Source organism: Psammomys obesus, unplaced genomic scaffold (assembly GCF_907164565.1).
Source record: "Psammomys obesus unplaced genomic scaffold, mPsaObe1.curated_primary_1811, whole genome shotgun sequence".
NCBI classification, from domain to species: Eukaryota; Metazoa; Chordata; class Mammalia; order Rodentia; family Muridae; genus Psammomys; species Psammomys obesus.
The window spans coordinates 8,004,959-8,024,895 of record NW_026591918.1 but is presented as its reverse complement, the minus strand read 5'-3'; the positions used below and the strand labels follow the sequence as shown (position 1 = coordinate 8,024,895).

The window sequence follows — 19,937 nt, the reverse complement described above, 5'->3', positions numbered from 1 at the left end:
GACTTCAAGAAGGAACTACAAGCGAAAAGAAAAGATAATTTCACTTTAAGCATGAAAACCAAACCAAAGAGACACTAGATCAAATAGACACAAGAGAAGGCAAGAGAGAAATAAAAATTTAAAGACATGTTTAATTTATTTATCTTTTACTTTTATTTATTTATGTGGTGTGGCACACACAGCAGAGTGCAGATAGGGAGATCAGAGGATAACTTGCAGTTCTCTCCTTCCACCATGCAGGTCCTGGGATCCAGCCCAGGTTGCCAAGCTTGGCAGCAAGTACTGGTACCCACCGAGGCATTTCATAGCCCAAGAAATATAACTTAACCAAATAGAAGCAAGGCAATTAGGGACATTTTCAAGAAGTGAGAGATAGTCCAGAGAAGGGAACTTCTGCGTTAATGGTAGGGGATTCTGGAGAGGAAGACCAAAGAAAAGGAAATGGAACAAGTGAAAAAAAGAAAAAAAGCAGGAGTCATGAAAACATCCTAGCATTCCTGAGTGCTTTGAACTGCACACCAAAGCACAGGACACATCTCAGTGTGCTGACCCAGAATACCAACACTATGATAAATTACACAACATTTCTTGAGCTTTAAAGAAAGCAAATTTTTTCATGAAAGATTTTAGGTATAAAAAGCCTGTGACTTATGAAACAAAGAAAATTAGATTATTATCATCCTTTAATGACAAAATTGTGTGCCAGAATAAAATGAAATAATATACTTAAGATATTCCAAGAAAGAACATATGAACAAGGGGCTTCAAATGCAGAGAGACTGACACAAATTTTGATCAGCCTGCAAGAACCTGGAAAAATTGTTCCCATGGATCTTTACTTAAAAAGTCTAGAGGGGGTTGGAGAGATGGCTCAGTGGTTAAGAGCACTCTGATTTCCCAGAGGACCTGGGTTCAATTCCTGGCATCCACATGGCACCTCACAACTGCCTGTAACTCCAGTTCTGGGGGATCTGATGAGAAACTCTACCCCCACCATCTCCCAATCCTGGAGAACAAGGATTATTTTGTGTTACTGAAGTACCTCGTAACATGCTAGGAAATAGCCCTAGTTCCAAGGTTAGAGTCTCAGGGCATGGCTGAGCTTGCTTGTAATCCCAGCACTCAGGTTATAGAGGCAGGTGGACTGTGAACTTGAGGCCAATCTCACTCACCTACACCATGATGTTGTTTTACATAGCAAGATTTTGTCTCAAAACCCAATACAAACAAACTACAAAACCCCAAAAGGACAAAAATAAAAAAATTGGGGTTCTTTGGAGCAGTGACTCTCCTAGGTCTGAGATGGGGATTATAAGAGATGAACTGTAACAGTCTGAGTACCACAGAGTGGAAAAGTTATCAAAGATGGTTGAAGTTGTGGACAAAAATCTACGGTCACTTAAAGAGGCTCCTGCAGGCTAAAACCCAACAAGTTGAGCCTTAACGAAGACGTTTAAATTTAGGATTTCATCTGGATGTGATGGCATATGTACTTAATTTCAGCATTTTGGAGGCTGAGGCAAGATGCTCTATGAGTTTGAGGCCAGCCTGGTTTATACAGAGAGTTCCAGGCTAGCCAAGTCTACATAATGAGACCTTTTTTAAATAAGCAAGTAAACAAACATACACAAAAAACCCAAACCAAAACAACAAACAAATGCAACAATCCCCAGGAATCTACCTTTTGAGGATGACATATATACAAGTTTATTACTATGAAGTTGCAAGCAAAAAAATAAGTCCATGGTTTATTTTATCTTTCCCTTTTGAACCTTATAGTTGGCTATTAAAGAAAAACAATGGGATAGAATTAGGATATTATTACCCTGTTTTAAATGAATCAGTGAACCTAGGTATTGAGTGCAAGCTATTGCTAATAATAATAATAATAATAATAATAATAATAATAATAATGATGGATGTGAGGACAGGAGAGATGACTCTAGTTAAGAGCACTCTTGCTCAGGCAGATGATCTAGGCTCAATCCCCAGGGCCCAAATACTGGCTCACACAATCTCTTTTATTATTATAATTTTTTTATTTTTTATATTAATTACAGTTCATTTACTTTGTGTCCCAGCTGTAGCCCCCTCCCTCATTCCCTCCCATCCCACGCTCCCTCCCTCATCTCCTCTTTGCCCCTTTCTAAGTCCAATTTTAGGGGAGGTCCTCCTCCCCTTCCATCTGACGCTAGCTCATCAGGTCTCACCAGGACTGGCTGCAATGTCCTCCTCTGTGGCCTAGTTAGGCTGCTCCTCCACGGGGGGCTGGGGAGGTCAAGGTGGCTCACACAATCTTACCTCCAGCCACAAAGGATCTGATGCCCTTTTCTGACCTTTGTGGACACCAGGCACGAATGTGGTGCACATGCATGCATGCAAGAAAAGTACTCACCTTAAATTTTTTTTTAAGAAAAGGTGAAAAGCAGAAATCAAGTCACCTTCTGGTGAAAGAACACACCATCGATTAATTTTGTTAAAGGCATGGAAATCTGAGGCTCATCAATCTGGATTCAGGTGCTAATTTTCAGGTGATACAGAGAACAGAGGGTAGTGTTAAAAGATACCAGGAAGATGTGGCCATCAAAATCTCTAGTGAAGAAAACATCACGGGTAAAAATAGCCTAAGTCCTTAAGCTGATACACTACAAGAAAAAGAAAGGGTTGTGTTAAGAAGATGTATTAAGTTTAAAAGGAATCAAACCAGGCTGCCACTGTGTTTAGAGATGCATCCTTGAATGATGAACCAACAAGGTGACACAAAAGTCATCTCTTGATAGACGGAGCGAATGGCTACAGCTAATATGGGACATGCTGAAGAGTTTCTTACGTAGCTGGAAAAACTTATTTCCTAACCCAGGTGGTGATTATAATGCTATTCTCCCAAAGTTCTGTTTTGAAGGTATTACTGTACTTCCTCATCACATATGTAGACACCCATTCTTCCTTCCAACTGACCGCTAATCCGTGATAGTTTTGGATGCATTTCGAAGTAAATTACAGGTATATTGGTTTCTCTCAGTACCGTATTACCCTAACAACACCAACTACTTTGATATTTATTTTTCCTCATGATGTAAAATTTATATAAATGGAAATTAATATATGTGGTGTATATAGACTGAATTTTGGCACATAACTCCCAATCCTATGAAGACAACCGTCACCCCAAAACTTCCTCCTAAGTCTATAAGGCCTGAATGTATCTTTTTGTTCTTTCAAACTCAAGGATGAAATTATCTGGCTCTGGTACCATGCCTACAATCCCAGACTTGGGCGACTAAGCCAGGAAAATCACTTGAACTAGGAGATCAAGGACAGCCAGGACAAGCCCAGTCCAAGGCGGGGAAAAAATAAAAACCAAGAAATTGATCTTATTTTGAGCAAAATGAGGAAAAAGTATTCTTTAATTCCTTTCTCACTTCCCCCCAACCCCAATTTTAAAGATATACTCTTGCATCACTGGAGTATGGTTATGAGATTATTAATAGTAATGAGTATTGAGGGGCGGCATAGAATAGTGGCTAAGAATCTGGGGCTAGACGGCCCAGCTTTTATTCTTGGGTCTTTCCCTTCTCTTCGTTACTTCTTTGCCTCAATTTTGTTCTGTGGATGAGGGAGATAATGGTCATCAAGTGGTACTTGTGGAACTTACTGATGAATTACATGTAAAGTATTTAGGTTAGTGCCTGGTATACAGCAAATAAGTGCCTGCTTTTATCATTATTAAATTACTGTTCTACATTGTGTATTATTTCTTTCAAGAACCATCTGACAATTGTGCTCCTATTTTAAATTTTATTAGCAACACTTATTTAAACTTAATTAGATTGGAGGATGGATTGGAGGCAGCTAATGCCTCAACTATGACCCATCATGTAATCTGAAGCCATTTGTTCTAGCATCCTCCAGAGGCCAGCCATTTAGAACATTTCCATGTGGTCTCATTGAAGCCTGTGCCTTCTCTCTCCAGTTTCCCTTTTCATGAGGTGTGCAGAAAACACAGACCTCTGCAGGGAAAGCCTACCAGGCTCATCATGGGAGCTGCTTGGTTACAAATTAGATTATTACCATAAAAACCTTGGAGGTCCCAAGAAAATCAATACTTTGCAAATGCCTGTGATTGTTCTATTTATCATTCTCCAGATGAGTCAGCCCTTTTCATTACCCAGGCATACTAAGAGGAACAAACTGGTCAGGCTGTACACAATCAGTCATTGGTGTCTCCTTATTTGTTCCTCTTTGTCTTCTCTGAGATTGTCTCTATCTCCATCACCCCTGAGCTATTTCCACCGTACTACTTGGTCTTCAGTCATTATGATGGGCTCAGCCCAACCAAGACCTTTATAGGGTTTTCTCTGGATGAGTAGAAAGACACCTTCCTTTTTTTTTTTTTTTTTTTTAAAGGTTTAACTTTGCAGCTTTGGAGTTCAGCTCAGTCATCTGAAATTCTGTTTGATTTTTTTTTTTTTAACCAGAGTATCACATAGCTTGCTGACAATGTATAACAGATACTTTATTTTGTAAAGATGACTTTTAAACAAAAATTATCTCTGTGTGTGTGTGTGTGTATGTGTGTGTGTGATTTTTGGGAGTTTCTTTCTTTCCACCATGTGGGTTTTGGGAATTGAACTCAAATTGTCAGGCTTGATAGTAAGTGCTTTTACTCACTGACCCATCTTGAAAGCCCCCAAGTTTTAAAATAACATGTTAAAATAACTTATTTTCTGTCTTTTGAGGTTCTTTAATGTCTGCCATTAAAGTTGAAAAACTTTCAGGTTGAGCTTTAATTTTGTTGTGGTGCTCAGAATTGAACCAAGGGCTTCGCATGTGCTAGGTAAACGTTCTACTGCCTAGCTATGTTTCCGGCCCAGTCAAATGACATTTTAAGTGTTATTTTACATTTCAAATGCTCTTTGAATATATGGTAAGACTCTATCAAAATCATGTCATATTTTCAGTGATTCAATAGAATTACATACTAACTTTAAAAAAAAATCGGAATAGGGCTCTGTGGGAGCCACTGGTTACCGTACAGAGATGGCCAAACCCCAGAACCAGACCACACACAACCAGTCCCTCAAATGGCACAGAAATGGCATCAAGAGACTCCGGTCACAAAGATACTAATATCTTAAGGGGCGGACCCCAAGTTCCTGAGGAACATGTGCTTTGCCAAGAAGCACAACAAGAAAGGCCTGAAGAACAGGCAGGCAAACAGTGCAAAGGCACTGATTGCAGGAACCGAGACCATCATGGCTGCTCTGATGCCAAAGCCCAAGATGCCAAAGGGCCCCAGCCACAAACTCAGCCATCTGGCTTTCATCACTCACCCCAAGTTTGGGAGGCAGATTCGAAGCTACATGGCCAACGGTCATAGGCTCTGCCAACCAAAGCCCAAGGTTCAAACCAAGGCAGAGGCCGAAGCTCCAGCTAAGGCAAAGGCTTCAGCTCCAGCTCAGGCTCCCAAAGGTGCCCAGGCTCCTGTGAAGGCCCCATAGCAAAGGCTTCTGCCACTGTGAAGACAGACAGACTGGTGTGACATACCTACCTGCACCCTATTTACAGATGACCAGTGTTTTGTGCAGTTTTTATAAATTAACCCTAGGCAAGATCTGTTAAAAAAATCTGAATTGATAGTAATTCTAGTAAACTGTAATGTGTGTGTGTGTGAGAGAGAGAGAAAAAAAAGAGAGAGAAGAAGAAGAAAGAGGAGGAGGAGGAGGAGGAGGAGGAGGAGAGAGAAGATAGCCTCTTCAACAAATGGTGTGGAGAATTTGGATATCCACATGAAGAAGATATAAACTAGATATCCAACTTTCATTCTACACAAAACCAACTTAGAGTGAACCAAAGACCTTCATGTAAAATCCTATATTAGTCTGCTTTTCTGTGACTGACAAAACACAACTTGGGGGAAGGGCTTATTATCAAGGGAATCCCAGGCAGTGACTGAAACAGGGGTTGTTAGGAAGGCTGCTGACTGGTTTGCTTGGCTCCCTTGGCATTCTTCCTTTGTAGGGGGCCTTGCATAGTTTTCCAGCTACCTCTGTTATACAGCCCAGACTCACCTGCCCAGAGATGGCACTGCCCACACTTTATCAAGAAAATGCCCTGCAAACATGACCAGAGGGCAGTCTGATAGAGGCAGTTTCTCAATGAAAACTTCTCAAGTATAAGTCAAGTTGATAACTGAAGCTAGCTGTAACAGACCCCAAACTCTAGAACTCATGGAAGAACACAGGGGGAGCACTTGAAGATTTTGGCACAGACAAAGGTTTCCTAGGACTTTAAGAGCATCAGAAACTAGCAAACAAAGAAGAATTGATAAATGAGATTTCATCTAATTAAAACATTTTTGCGCAGTAAAGGAAATAACAGAATGAATAGATAGGCTACAAAATGGGAGAAACTCTTTGTCAACTATTCATCTGATAGAAGATTAATATTCAAAATATATAAAAGCTTAGAAACATTAATAAAAACCAGTAAGTGAGCAAATGATCCAAACAGACATTTCTCAAAAGAATAAATTAAAAAAAATGACCAATTCATCTATGAAAAAATGCTCAGTGGCTGGGCATTGTGGCATACATCTGTAATCTCGGAGTTATGGAGGCAGAGGCAGGAGGATTGCTACAAGTTTAAGGCCTGTCTGGTCTATATAGTAAATTCCAAAGCTTTATGGTGATATCCTGTCTCAGAAAATGAACAAAACAAAACAAAACTGCTCAGTATCTTTATCTATGAAGGAAATACAGGTCAAAATCACAAAGAAAGCTGGATATGGGGATGCATGCCTGTAATCCCAGCTCCTGAGAGAAAGAGGCAGGATATTTGTGAGTATAAGGGCAGCCTGAATGCATATCAACACTTAAACAAACAAACAAACAAACAAAACCCAATAGCTATCCCAATGACATTCCATCTCACATCCATTTTTTTTTTTCTCACATCTATTTTTTGTAGTCAGGGTTACTATTACTGTAATGAAAGACCTCCCCACCCTGGGGAGGAAAGGATTTATTTAGATTACTCTTCCACATCACAGTTTATCCTCAAAGAAAGTCAGGACAGGAACTCAAACAGGGCAGGAGCCTGGAGGCAGGAGCCACTGCAGAGGCCATGGAGGAGTGCTGCTTCCTGGCTTGCTCATCATAGCTTGCTCAGCCTCCTTTCTTATAGAACCCAGGACCACCAGCCCAGAAGTGGCCTCACTCACAATGGGCTGGGCCTTCCCCAGTCAATCACTAATTAAGAAAATGCACTATAGGCTTGCCTACAGCCCCATTTTATGGAGACATTTTTTTAATTGAGCTTTCTTTAGCTTCTGTCAAGTTGATATAAAACTAGCCATCATACCATTAGAATGGCTATTAGTAAGAAAATGAAGAAGAGAACAGAAGAGAGGAAGGGGTAGAAGAAGGATGGTGGACATAATTAATACATGTCATACACATATATAGAAATGTCACAGTAAATCTCAATAATTTGCACAATAAGTACATGTTAATAATTGTAATAGAGAAGGTTCACTCAAAATACATTGCTGTATTCAGTCTGTAGAAGTTCAAGTGTGGCACTTCTGTGGAAGCGTTATACTTTTCTCTCCCTCTGCTGTTTCTCTCCAAATAGTTGCTCTTGTATCTCTAATGTTTCTCAATAGCATTTGTACCCAGAGAACATTTCACACAGTAGTCTTGTGGCCAGCCGTGTTGTACAAGAGAGTGACAGTTTTGGATGATTAGTTGTCTCTTACTGTCAAATTACATAAGCTCACAGATCACAATTCTTAGAGACATGTACAGGACTGACCTGGTCCCTCTCCTTTTGGTCTGTGGATTTCTGAGCACGTATGTTCTCCTGCTCATCTCTAGATCTATCTTATCATTCTTCTGAACTCTAGGTCATGCATGGGTCTTACCTACTTTAGGATATTCTCTAGGCTTCATCCTTACCAAGATGTGAAATACAAGGCCTTTTAGTTGCACATTCCAGGATGCTATACATTGAAGGCATCATACACAAAAATTTTATAACTATACTTTAAAAAAAAAAGTGATTATTGGAGACTCCGTCCTCCAATATATTTTCTCCATGGGTTTATCTGCCTTCTACCCATCATGAAGAGTCCTAAGGCCAGTGGCTTCTGCTCCGCTCCCTGGTCCCAGAAGATTATTCTGCAACAGCAGGTGGCTGAAGGACTGGCATTCTGCTTCTGTAGATGGCATCAGCAAGAACTGAGCAGAAACTCTGTCGCATCAGAAGAACAAAGTTGACCAGAACATCCCTGTATGGGCTTTCAAAACTAAACACTCATGGAAACCAAATCTTACAAGGATTTAGGTAGAATCAATACGCATCTAACAAGTACTATAAATAAAATATCTAGTGGCAAAAATGATCTATCACACCAAAAATGAGAAAAACTGCAATTCAAATAAGAAAAACTCATGAACTAATGCCAATACAGAGATGAATCAGGTGTTAAAATTATTTGGCAAGGATTTTAGTCACCATCATAAAAAATGCTTCTACCATCAATTGCAAATTTTCTTTAAATAAGCAAAAATATGTATAATGTCAGCAAAGAAAGTTATAAAAAAGAATCAAATAGAAACCATAAAATTTAAAAATCTAGTAATTAAAATAAAAATTTTGCTGGACAATTGAATGTTGGCTCAGAGGGTAGAGAATAGAACTCATAAACTTGAAAATGTACTGATAGAATTTAGTTATCTGTACATTCAGGAGAAAATAGAATGAAAACATTTTCAGAGCCTTAGAGACCTATGGAGCATTAACAAAAGAGTGAACATTTTAATCATGAGAGTTCTATAAGGAAAGAAGGAAGAGAATATAGTTGACAGTGTATTCATAAGAAGTAATAGCAGTTGCCAAGAACTTACCAAGTTTGGTAAGAGAAAAACCTACATACTCAAGAACTGAGTAAGCCCCAATAAAATAAACACAAAGAAATATTTATCAAGACATGTCATTAAACTTCTGAAAAACAAGAAAGAAAAAAATGTCTTAGAGTGGCTCAAATGTCCAACTCTCAGTAAAGATAGTTGAAAGGGCAATAGATTTCACACCCGAAATGTGAAGGTCATGGAGCAGTATTACAACATTTTTCAAATTTTCACCCATTAAAGCAAAAGAACCTCTGATCTCAAATGCAGTATCAAGAAACATGATTTTTTAAGTAATGAAAAAAAAAAAGCAGTAAAGCTATTTTGTTGTTGTTAGTACTGTTTATTAGGTTTCTGGAGATCAAATTGCCAAGCAAGAGGTACACACTTGTACAATAGTTACACTACAGGGGGTAACCAATGGCTTTCTGGTTGGATTTGAGGTATACTCCACTGGAAGGACCGCATGTCCAGTACTGGAAACCTGGTTTAAAAAGACAAACAAACAAACAACTCATGGTGGGGAAGATCAGGCCCTAGGTGGGGACTGAATAAAGTTGTTTAGCTAAACTGATAAGAATATGTCAAGTAGCTCTCTAGATATTTATTTATAGCCATAGATAAACGTTGCTCTTAGCATTCATCAGTAAAGTCTCTCTTCTAGCAAACGGCAATGAGTGCAGAGATTCATGGTTGAACAAGGTATTGAGTCCTAAACGAGTTATGTATACCATAGTAAGGCTGAAGGAACATTGTGGAAGAGAGGGTGAAAAGAATGGAAGAAGGAAGAAAATAAGAAGGGCGGTGTAATAACATTGTGTAAGCCATTTTAGTCACAAAGTCACAGTAGCTTTGGATGTCTGTACCAGGTCTATACAAGAATGAGCCCATCTGCAGTCAGGCAGGAATGCAGGAGGGCCATTACTATTGAACTGTTTGCTACTGATAGATTCAAGGAGAGGGAGAAAATTATCCCTTGAAAGCAAATGGACTCTGTTTTGTTATAGAGAGTAGAATCTGAGATAGGATTTAAATTGGCCTGTTTGAGATCATATCGTGAATCAGACAGAACTGCTATTTCAAGTGTCAGAAAATAAAGACACCTTGGGGTCAAAGAGATTGTTCAGTGGTTAAGAGTACAAACTGCTCTTCCAGAGACCCAAGTACACACACACACACACACACACACACACAACACACATACACACACACAGAGAGAGAAATAAAACAATTCTTAAAAAAAATAGGTAAAGATTCCCAATCCCCTCTTCAAGGCTCTGACAATCTTCTCTTCCATGTCCCCTCCTCTTCCTGGACATCCTGGCATCCCCATTTCTGCCTTACAGACCTCGAACCCCAGATCCTCATATGTGTGTCATTGTCGCTGTGAAATTGCTAGCCTCTGCCGCAGCATATTGCACATGAGGACTTTCCATGGCAACACTTTTGTATCTTTTTAAATCTTCTATACTTCCCCTTCCAAAATGTATCTGGGCTTTTGAGGAAGAGTGAGTCTCAAGACAGATTTTGTCTACATTATAATTATGGTTGGGGATAGCCTAGTGGGTGTCTTGGTAACAAAAGGTCTTGTCATATAATCTATTTATGTCATTGAATCTAAAAAAAAAAGCTATTTTTTAGCACAGTCTTTGAAACACCTAAGGAAAGACAGAATTAAAGATGTAAACATGTATGAAAGTGAAAAATGGGTAAATTTTGAAGATTAATACTAAAATGTCAGTGGAGACAACACATAATTTAGTAATAAAGTTTTAATTAACGAATACTGTTAAGGCTATCACTTCTGCTCTCCCCAGCTCTCAACTATTATCTGGAGTTTTCTAGTCCTCATTTCTTTATAGGTTTAAGATGTAAAAATATGTGTTATTTACTTGTGTATTTTTTTTTTTTTTTACTGTAGGTAAATTATCTTTTTTTTTGAGTCAGGTTTTTATTATGTAACTCAGGAACTTATGATCTTCTTGCCTTATAAGTACTGGGTTCATAGGTGTGCTACCATGCCTAGCTATCATACAGTACATTTTGGGGTACATTGATTTACACACACACACACACACACACACACACACACACTCACACAGAGGATTCAAATGTTATATTTAGGTGAAGTTCCTTTATTCCCACTATTGTGCAGTGCTGTATTTTGTCTCTCACAGTGTTTTAGCCAATGTCCTGTTGCTTGAGACTAGAATAGTCTTCAGTGTTAATCCCAACCCCATGCTAACAATGCTGCAGGAACATGATTGTCCTTGCAGGTAGCTAGCTAGCACCCTCAGGTTGTGTGTTTTTGGCTTCTGTCTCAGGTGGGTTGGTAAGTCAGAGGTGCTGCTTGTGGGAAGATTGGAGGGTACACCAGGTATCCCGTCCCTCTCACCCCAGCCCTGTCTTGAGTAGTATTCCTGGAAAAAGCAATGGCTGAATTAGATTTGGAGCAGCCCTGCTATGACTCGAGCTTCTGGCAGGTGACTGCTTTCCGTGCAATATCATAGCATTGCTTTCTCCCTTTGTTTCTCTATCCTAAGGGCCAGCACTGTAAAGGGACAAGGAATACATATTTTATGTCCTTGTAAATCATACCTTCTCTGTTACACTTTATTCAACTCTTTGAATAGATGTCTATGTTTCAATAAAACTATATTTCCAAAAAGTGCTGCTGGGCTGGGGGTAATTAATTCAGGGAATTGTATCCATAAGTGATGGAACACCTAAGATATCAAATGGGATGATGATGTGATGGAAATATCAGCAACAACAGGCATCCTTGAGCTTGATGGGTATCAGCAAATAGTGACCTAATGATCTACCTTCAAGTTGCAGAGAAGACTTGTGTGCATGAAATAGCGACCAGCATGGGAGGGCAAATTTGTACAACCACTTTGCAAATCAATCTGGTGCTTTCTCAGAAAACTGGGAATAGCACTGCCTCAAGATCCAGCTATATCAATCCTGGGCATATACCCAAAAGATGCCCCACCATTCAATAAGGACATTTGCTCGCCTATGTTTATAGCAGCTTTATTCATAATAGCCAGAATCTGGACATAACCCAGATGACCCTCAACGGAGGAATGGATACAGAAATTGTGGTACATCTACACAATAGCTGAATACTACTCAGCTATTAAACAAGGAAATCATGAAATTTGCAGGCAAATGGAAAGAACTAGAAGAGATTATCCTGAGTGAGGTAACCCAGAACCAGAAAGACAGGCATGGTATACATTCACTGATAAGTGGATATTAACCGTATAATATAGGACAGCCATCTATAGACCTAAAGAAGCTAAACACTAAGGAGGACCCTAGGGAGAATGCTTAAATCTCCTTCAGAATGGCAAACAGGATAGACATCAGAAGCAGTGGAAGACAGGAAACAGGATGGGAGTCTACTATAGAAGGTCTTCTGAAAGGATTCACCCAACAGGGGATCGAAGCAGATGCTGAGACTCAGGGCCAAACTTTGGGCAGAGCGCAGGGAGTCTTATGAAGGAAGAGAGGGGTGGGATTAGAGGGACATGGAGGGAACAGAAAACCCACAAGGAGACCAACAAAACTAAAAGGATCTGAGCCCGGGGGTCCTGCAGAGACTGATGCACCAATGGAGGACCATGCATGGAGAGGACCTAGACCCCCTGCTCAGATGTGGCCAATTGGCAGCTCAGTCTCCGTGTGGATCTCTGAGTGAGGGGAGCAGGGGCTGCCTCTATCATGAACCCAGTTGACTGCTCTTTGATCACTTGCCCCTGGTGATGCGGCCTTGCCAGGCCACAGAGGAAGAGAATCCAGGCAGTTACAAGCTATGCGAAGATGGCAATAGTGGAGAACTCCCCCTTTCAGTGGAGTAGGGGAAGAGGATAGGGAGAAGAGAGAGGGAGGGTGGGACTGGGGGAGTTGAGGGAGGGGGCTTCAATCAGGATATATAGTGAATAAATTGTGAAGAAGAAAAAAGAAATAGCAACCAGCAGAGGGTAGTACATAGAGTACAGATCCGTGTGGCACCCTGGAGATACCGAGAGGACAGCAGGAGACAGACAGCAGGAGAGATCAGAAAAACTTCAGATCTCTCAGGGAAACGAGGAAGGAGAAATCAGTAAGAACAACCTGGCCACACATGATGGCACAGGCTTGTAATCCTGGCACTTGGGAAGCTTTTCAGGAGGATTGTTGCAAGTTCAAGGCCAGCCTGGGCTACGTGGAAATAAAGATCATGAGTCAAAACCAGACCCAAACAAAATCCCCACCCCCCAGCAACCCTTCCTCCCAAATAAACCACCAGCAAAAGAACCCTTAGGGCCGTATTAATTCCTTTTCACTTACAAAGTATTTTGTCTTACTTGGTCCTCAGAGACTGCCAGGTGGGGACAGCTGGCATTCTTACTTTAGTGGAAGCACAATATAGACAAAGTAACATGTTTAAGAGTACACTTTGTAAACACTGGACCTTAAATTGATCTTATTTCTAGTTCAGAAGCTATTTGTTTTAAAGATGTATTTTTATTTAAAAGATAATCATTTTTCATTTGCATATTTTAATAGATATTTAATATTTGTTCATATTTATAGGAATTTGGACTGATAATATGTATATGTATGTATGTATATATAATGCTTACGTTAGGGTAGTTGGCAATTCTGTTTTCCTCAAACAGTTACCATTTTGGCAGAATTCTTTACATCCCCTTATACCTTCATCTGTGATATTGGTTCTAAAGAAAGCTTGGAGGCCTGGAGTTGAGGTGTGAGTTCTCCTCATGCTTTCCTCCTTACTCAGAGCACTTGGGAGCAGAGGTTTGTTCTGGGAGCCTGTATAATGTGCTTAGCATCCAGGCCCACTCAGCCAAGGGACCCAAAAAAGAAATCAAGGAAACACTGGGAGTGGCCTTGGGCGGGGGAGATGGCTCAGCAGGGAAAGGTGATTGTGTCAACTCTGAGATCAGTCCCCACAACAGTAGATGAAGAGAGCAGACTCCTGCCATTTTCCTCTGACCTCCACACAGGCACAGTGGTACTCACATGCCCTCACTCACACATGCACAAAATAAATAAGTGAATAAAAAAAAAAAAAAAAAGAATCATATGGCCTCAGGAAGGTCTTGTGTGTGTCTTAGGAGGTTAAATTTAATATAAACTCAGCCATGGTGAATCAGTGGCTATGTTGTAAAGGCTTGTTTTCTCTTTAAAATGTCAGCATGTAATTTTTTTTTTTTTAAATTAGGCAAATTTTGAGGTCCTTCTCGTTTATCCTGGGCCGACATTTCGTACAACGTTGGGTGGTTGGGAACTTTGAGCACACCGAGCTGAAGCTGAAGTCTGCACACGTTTTCAGCAGCTTCCCCATCTTGGAGGGTTAAGCTAGGTCCTCTTGTCTTGACCTCTCCCTTTTCGGCCCCTGATCAAGGTGTCTTAGTCTAACCTTGGAACCCTTGCTTTTTTACATGATGATCTTCCCACTGCGATTGAGACGCACATATATAGTCTTTTTAAAACTTGAGTTCATCTGTTTTTATATCCTTTTGAGAGAGGGTCTCGCTGGAGATCCTCTCCTCTCTGCCATCCGGGCGCACCACACCCAGGCTTTTCGACTGAATTATGAACTGACCAAGAACCAAAGCTGGGCTTCCCCTCGCTAAAAAAGAAAACCTCTGTGTAAGAAGCCGCAGATCAGAGGGCCAGGTTACTGGCACGGCACGGTCAGTCTAAACCTGGTGTGTGGGGCGTGCTGAGGCAGCTTGCTTGAAACTTCTGGCCCAGCTTGTATCCACTCCCAGCTGCAACTCTCTTTCAATGGATCCCTGCTGGACCTGCCGACCTTATAATTTGGCAGATCGCACAGAACTGAGTTCATACTGGATTGTTCTAGATATAATGCCTTTTAGGATAGCACTCCCAGATGCTTCACCCCTCCCACAGGAGGAGCAGGTTTTGAAAAAGTGGACGCAGCTCTGCTGCAGAGAGGGTATCTCCTTGTTCTAGAACCCAAAGCTCTCCTGTTGTGATTCCCCACTAGGCATTTCCTAAAATCCTTGTGATGGCTTCTCAATCTGCTGTGCTGGGTAGAGAGAAAAAGCTGCTCTGTTGCACACTGTACCTGCCACAAAACTATTTCCTGTGCTGGATTCTTCTCCAAACTGGAAATCATATCACCTGGCACGTGGGTTACAGTAGCATTGGTGGTATGAACTATGCATTTTCAAACCCCAAGAAGCCTGCTGAACAAGCTTTTTTTTTTTCTTTTAAACTTAAACCTACTTTTTATTATTAGTGGGAGGTACAAGATGCAATCACTTGTTCTCAACTTTGGAGGATTCGTGTTGGCATACCAGAAATGACCAATTTTCCTGGTGTGGCAGACTCTAGTGTTTGTAGGACTTCTCTCCCACGCTCTGCAAGGCATACTTGGTAAAGTCCTTATGGTGTTAGGTGGTTATCCAGCCATCCAGACTGGCAGGGCAGTGCTAGCCACAGTAAGCAGCATGATGCTGTTGTCCCCATTTTGTGAGACCAGGAACAGACTCCGCAGTAAATACATGAGGGACACAAACTTCCTGAGGAAACAGGAGAGGAATGCAGCCCCATGGTCTAGGGGAACAGGGTTTTTAAAGGGGGAAAAAAAATGCCAGCAGGGACTTATGTGCTTTGGTGTTACATGGTTGGGTAAGGGAAATTGACTTTGGAAATGATTGGTCCATTTTAGGCAACCAGACCCCAAACAGTTCTGGCCTGGCCATATGGGCCTGTTTCCTAGCAACTGTATAACTAGTGGGTGGGGAAAAGAATGCAGTAAGGCTGGCTTCTCCCCATTCCCCACAGGTGCCTGGACAGGCCTCCACCTGGCTAGCCTTCATTCAGGCTTATGCTTTAAACCTCTCAATGCTTTGTGGGATTTTCATGCTGGTTTGGCTGAGAATCTGATAGTCAAGGGAAAGATCAGTTTCTTTGTACCCCTTTGATCTAGATTCACTAATTTTCATGAGTTTTGCTTCAGGCAACATTGATATGCATTCCCCATCTTGGCCTACTTATAAGACACGGAAGGGGTGGAAGTTTCCAGAGGCTTTCAACTTTTGCCCCTTGGGTCAAATGAACAATATAGCCGTTCTACTATGTACTAGGTAAAATGTTTGAGGACAGAGGGACGGCTATTGTGGTGGTTGAAATCACTTGGCTTCCTGGGAACTGGGCTTGGGCCAAGGCTGCAGCTTCATCTACATCCCATGTCACCCACTGTATGTGTGTCCTGTAAGCGACTCTGGAAATGAATGTCATCTTGGACCCTGTGTCTGACTGTCTTAAGACATTTTCTTTCTTGAGCGTGTGGTTACCTGAGTGAGTGGCTAGAGGCTCATCTGAAAACATTACTCTGCATAAATGTCAGGATGCTACAGGTTCCTTCCACTTATGGAGGTCGCCTTTTCTCGTCAGGTTCAGAAACTAGGTGAGGGGGCCATGACCTCTTGCTGACAGCAATGGCCCTCAGCTTCTTGATTACCTAGTTTTGATTTCTTTGAGTTTTGCAAAGTAATATCCTTGTTGGCTTCCTACTTATTTTAGCCCCAGGGATCCCATGTTCTAATAATTGTTTCCATAACTTTGTGTCTCTGAACCCCATGCCCACCCAATGCCACCATGTCCCTCTGAGCTTGGTCCTCACTATGATTATACACTTATGGGCTCTGTCCTCCTTTTGTTGAGGACAGGGTAGGGTTCTGGAGAAAGGCCCTGCCATCTTTGTTGTCATTTCTCCCAGTGAGCCCCATTCTACAAGGGAATCCTACCATCAGCTCTCGTCCACAGGGGACAGCCACCAGCTTCTGAGTGACGCTTAGGAAGCAGCATAGTTCTCTGAGGCCTCCCAAGAAACACAGTCCTCTGGTAGGTTTTCTGGTCTTGTGTAGCAGACACTCCACCTCCCAGGCTTTTAATCCCCCTCTCCATCATCTGCTGTGGCAATATTTGTGTGCCTGTTTCAGTTAATGCGGCCCGTTGCCTGGGAAGCTTGCCAGGGACTTAGATCACGTCTCACATCTCCCAGGAGAGCACTCCTGAAGCAATAAACCCTCCATTCCTCATCCTGGTGTTTCCCTTTCTTCATCCAGCACCCTTGGAGCTCAGTCCCCTGCATCCTCTCTGCACTCTTGCCAGGATGTGCTGGCTAGGCCCTACAGCTGCTGTGTGGTGTGACCTCCTTCCCTCATCAGCCCACAGCATCTGCTCCTGACTTGCCACTTCCCTGTTGGCTGCTTCAACAGAAGGAGCCCTAAGTCTTCAGGCTTACTTGTTGCTGTGACATAGCTGGATTATGAAGCGTCTTAAAGTGCATGCTGAGGTTTGTGTGTGTGTCTATTCACACATACATACTTTCCTGGATGAAGCTAGCGTTATTCTGTTGGGAGCATTAGGCTCCTTCAGCATTTTTAAGAACTCATATATCTCTTGCATGTAATGGCCCCATTCTTTCCCACCTATTGTTTGGGTTAGTTTTATGTCAACTTGACATTAACTAGAGTCACCTGAGAGGTGGGAACCTTTACTAAGAAATTAGATCTGGCTGTAAGTAAGCTGGAGGGAATTTTCTTAGTGAGTGATGGGGGATGGGCAGCCCATTGTGGGTGGTACCACATTGCTGGGCCAGTGGTCCTGGGTTCTTTAAAAAAGCAGGCTGAGCAAGCCATGAAGAGCAAGCTGGTAAGCAGCACCCTTCCATGGTCTCTGCATCAGCTCCTGCCTCCAGATTCCTGCTCTGTTTGAATTCCTCCCATAACAGCTTTCAGTGATGAGCTATTATCTGTAAGTGTAAGTAAAATAAACCCTTTCCTCCCTAAACTGCTTTTGGTCATGGTGTGTCATCAATAGAAAGAAACCCTAACTAAGACACCTACTATCGTTCCAAACTTTGGAATTCAACTGCTCTTTTAAAGAACCGGGTTTACTCTCTGGCCTTTTCTTTTAAAAAACATTTATTTAGTGTGTGTATATGTGTGTATGTGAGTGTGACATGGCATGTTCCTAGAGGACAATTCTGGGGAGCCCATTCTCTCCTGCCACTTTGCGGGATCCAGCGGTCAAATGTAATTGCTTCTCACTGAGCCATTTGGCTAGCCCAACTCTCCTGTTCAGATGCTAGAGAGGCTGTTGAGCATTCATACTTAGCTTTTGTTGTTGTTAATCATGTTCAGCTTTCCATTATCTTTTCCACAGGGGCAGCTGCGTTTAGCAACAGCCACTGGATATTATTGTCCTTATTGTTACTGTGTTGTCTGTATTTCTCTTTTTTTTCTTTTTTAAAATTCTTTATTAATTACACTTTATTCACTTTGTATCTCCCCTGTACTTCCCTCTCTCCTCCCTTCCCAATCCCCCCCTTCCTCCCCCTTCTGCACACATGCCCCTCCCCAAGTCCACTGATAAGGGAGGTCTTCTTTTCCTTTCTTCTGATCCTAGTCTATTAGGTCTCATCAGGAGTGGCTGCATTGTCTTCCTCTGTGGCCTGCTAAGGCTGCTCCCCCTTCAGGGGGAGGTGATTAAAGAGCAGGCCAATCAGTTCATGTCAGAGACAGTCCCTGTTCCCATTACTATGTAACCCACTTGCACACTGAGCTGCCATGGGCTACATCTGAGCAGGAGTTCTAGGTTATCTCCATGCATAGTCTTTGATTGGAGTATCAGTCTCAGGAAAGACTCCTGTGCTCAGATTTTTTGGTTCTGTTGCTCTCCCTGTGGAGCTCCTGTCCTCTCTAGAACTTACCTTTGGGCAGAGCACAGGGAATCTTATGAAAGATTTCCACCGCTGGATTCAATTCGGTTTACTCAGGTTACTGTGGGCTCTTGACTGCTGGCTGGGTTAGCCAGGTGTAAAATCCTACCCTCAGGATGCTGTTACAACACTGCTCACACCAGTTGAAAATTAACCTTGGGTGTAATAGACATTGCTTCAGGGATAAAAACCCAAGGAGGAGAAGGAGATTTAATGCTATCTCAGTGGAAGCCTCAGTTGGCCCCTCGGGGAGTTCGGAATCTGTGAAGGGATGGCGCCTGGTGATTGTCCCAAGATGGAGAAAGAGGGTTTAGCTTGAATTCCTGTGTCTTTGGGTACTCATCTTTGGTAAGGTGCTATAACCTTATCAATGCCACTAACTTTTAACCTGGGTGACCCCTGTGGGGATAGTTGCCAGAAGTGATTGTTTTTTTTAAAGGGAGACTGGGTGGAGCACCCCAACCCAATACCAGCTGACTTCTCTTCTCTGGATAACGAAATAGATGTGATCAGGGACCAGAGGGACGGCTCGGTTGGTAAATACCCACCATACAAATGTGAGGCGTCAGATACCTAGCACTCATATAAATGCAGGGCAGCCATGCACTGGCCCACCTCTAATTCCAGTGCTCAGAAGACAGAGGTGGGATTTCTGGTGCAAGCTGGCTAGTTAGACTAGCCATATCAGTGAACTCTGGGTTCAAGGGAAAGACCCTGTCTCAAAGGATAAAGTGAAGAGGAGCTGAGGAAGACTCTCAACGTCAGTCATGGGTCTCCACACACATCCCACATGTGTGCCCATACACATGCAAAAATAGAAGTTATTATTCTTTTTTTTTCTTTTGTATTGCTGGAGATCAAACCCAGGGCTTTGCCCACATTAGCACTGAGCTACATCCCCAGCCAGATGTGACTGTCTTCATACTAAAGAGCAAACAGTGAACCTGAGGACTAAATGCTTCTGAGGTTTAGGAGACCAAAAACAGGATCTGACTACACATGTTCCATCAAGTCTCTTTTTCTAGACGATGGAGTGACGATTCCTGTCCTGCTTGTTGTCTGTCACTTTTGAGGCTCTCATTAGTCATTAGATGTTGGAAAATGACCCCTGATTGAAAAGCTTCAGCTACTTAGTACTGCTTCTTGTCTACTGGAGGTACCTGCTAGTAAGTGGTAGGTGGTGGAGTTCCTCCTGAACCATTTAGAATGTGCAGTCCTCGAGAGAGACAGCTTATTTGGTTTCTATCACT

At 42.0% G+C, this 19,937-nt stretch overlaps 1 pseudogene; it reads left to right on the top strand.

Annotated features, from left to right (window-relative positions):
* Window positions 1-5,040: 5,040 nt before the first annotated feature.
* On the top strand, window positions 5,041-5,501 carry LOC129680584 (60S ribosomal protein L29-like; annotated as a pseudogene).
* The last annotated feature ends 14,436 nt before the right edge of the window (window positions 5,502-19,937 follow it).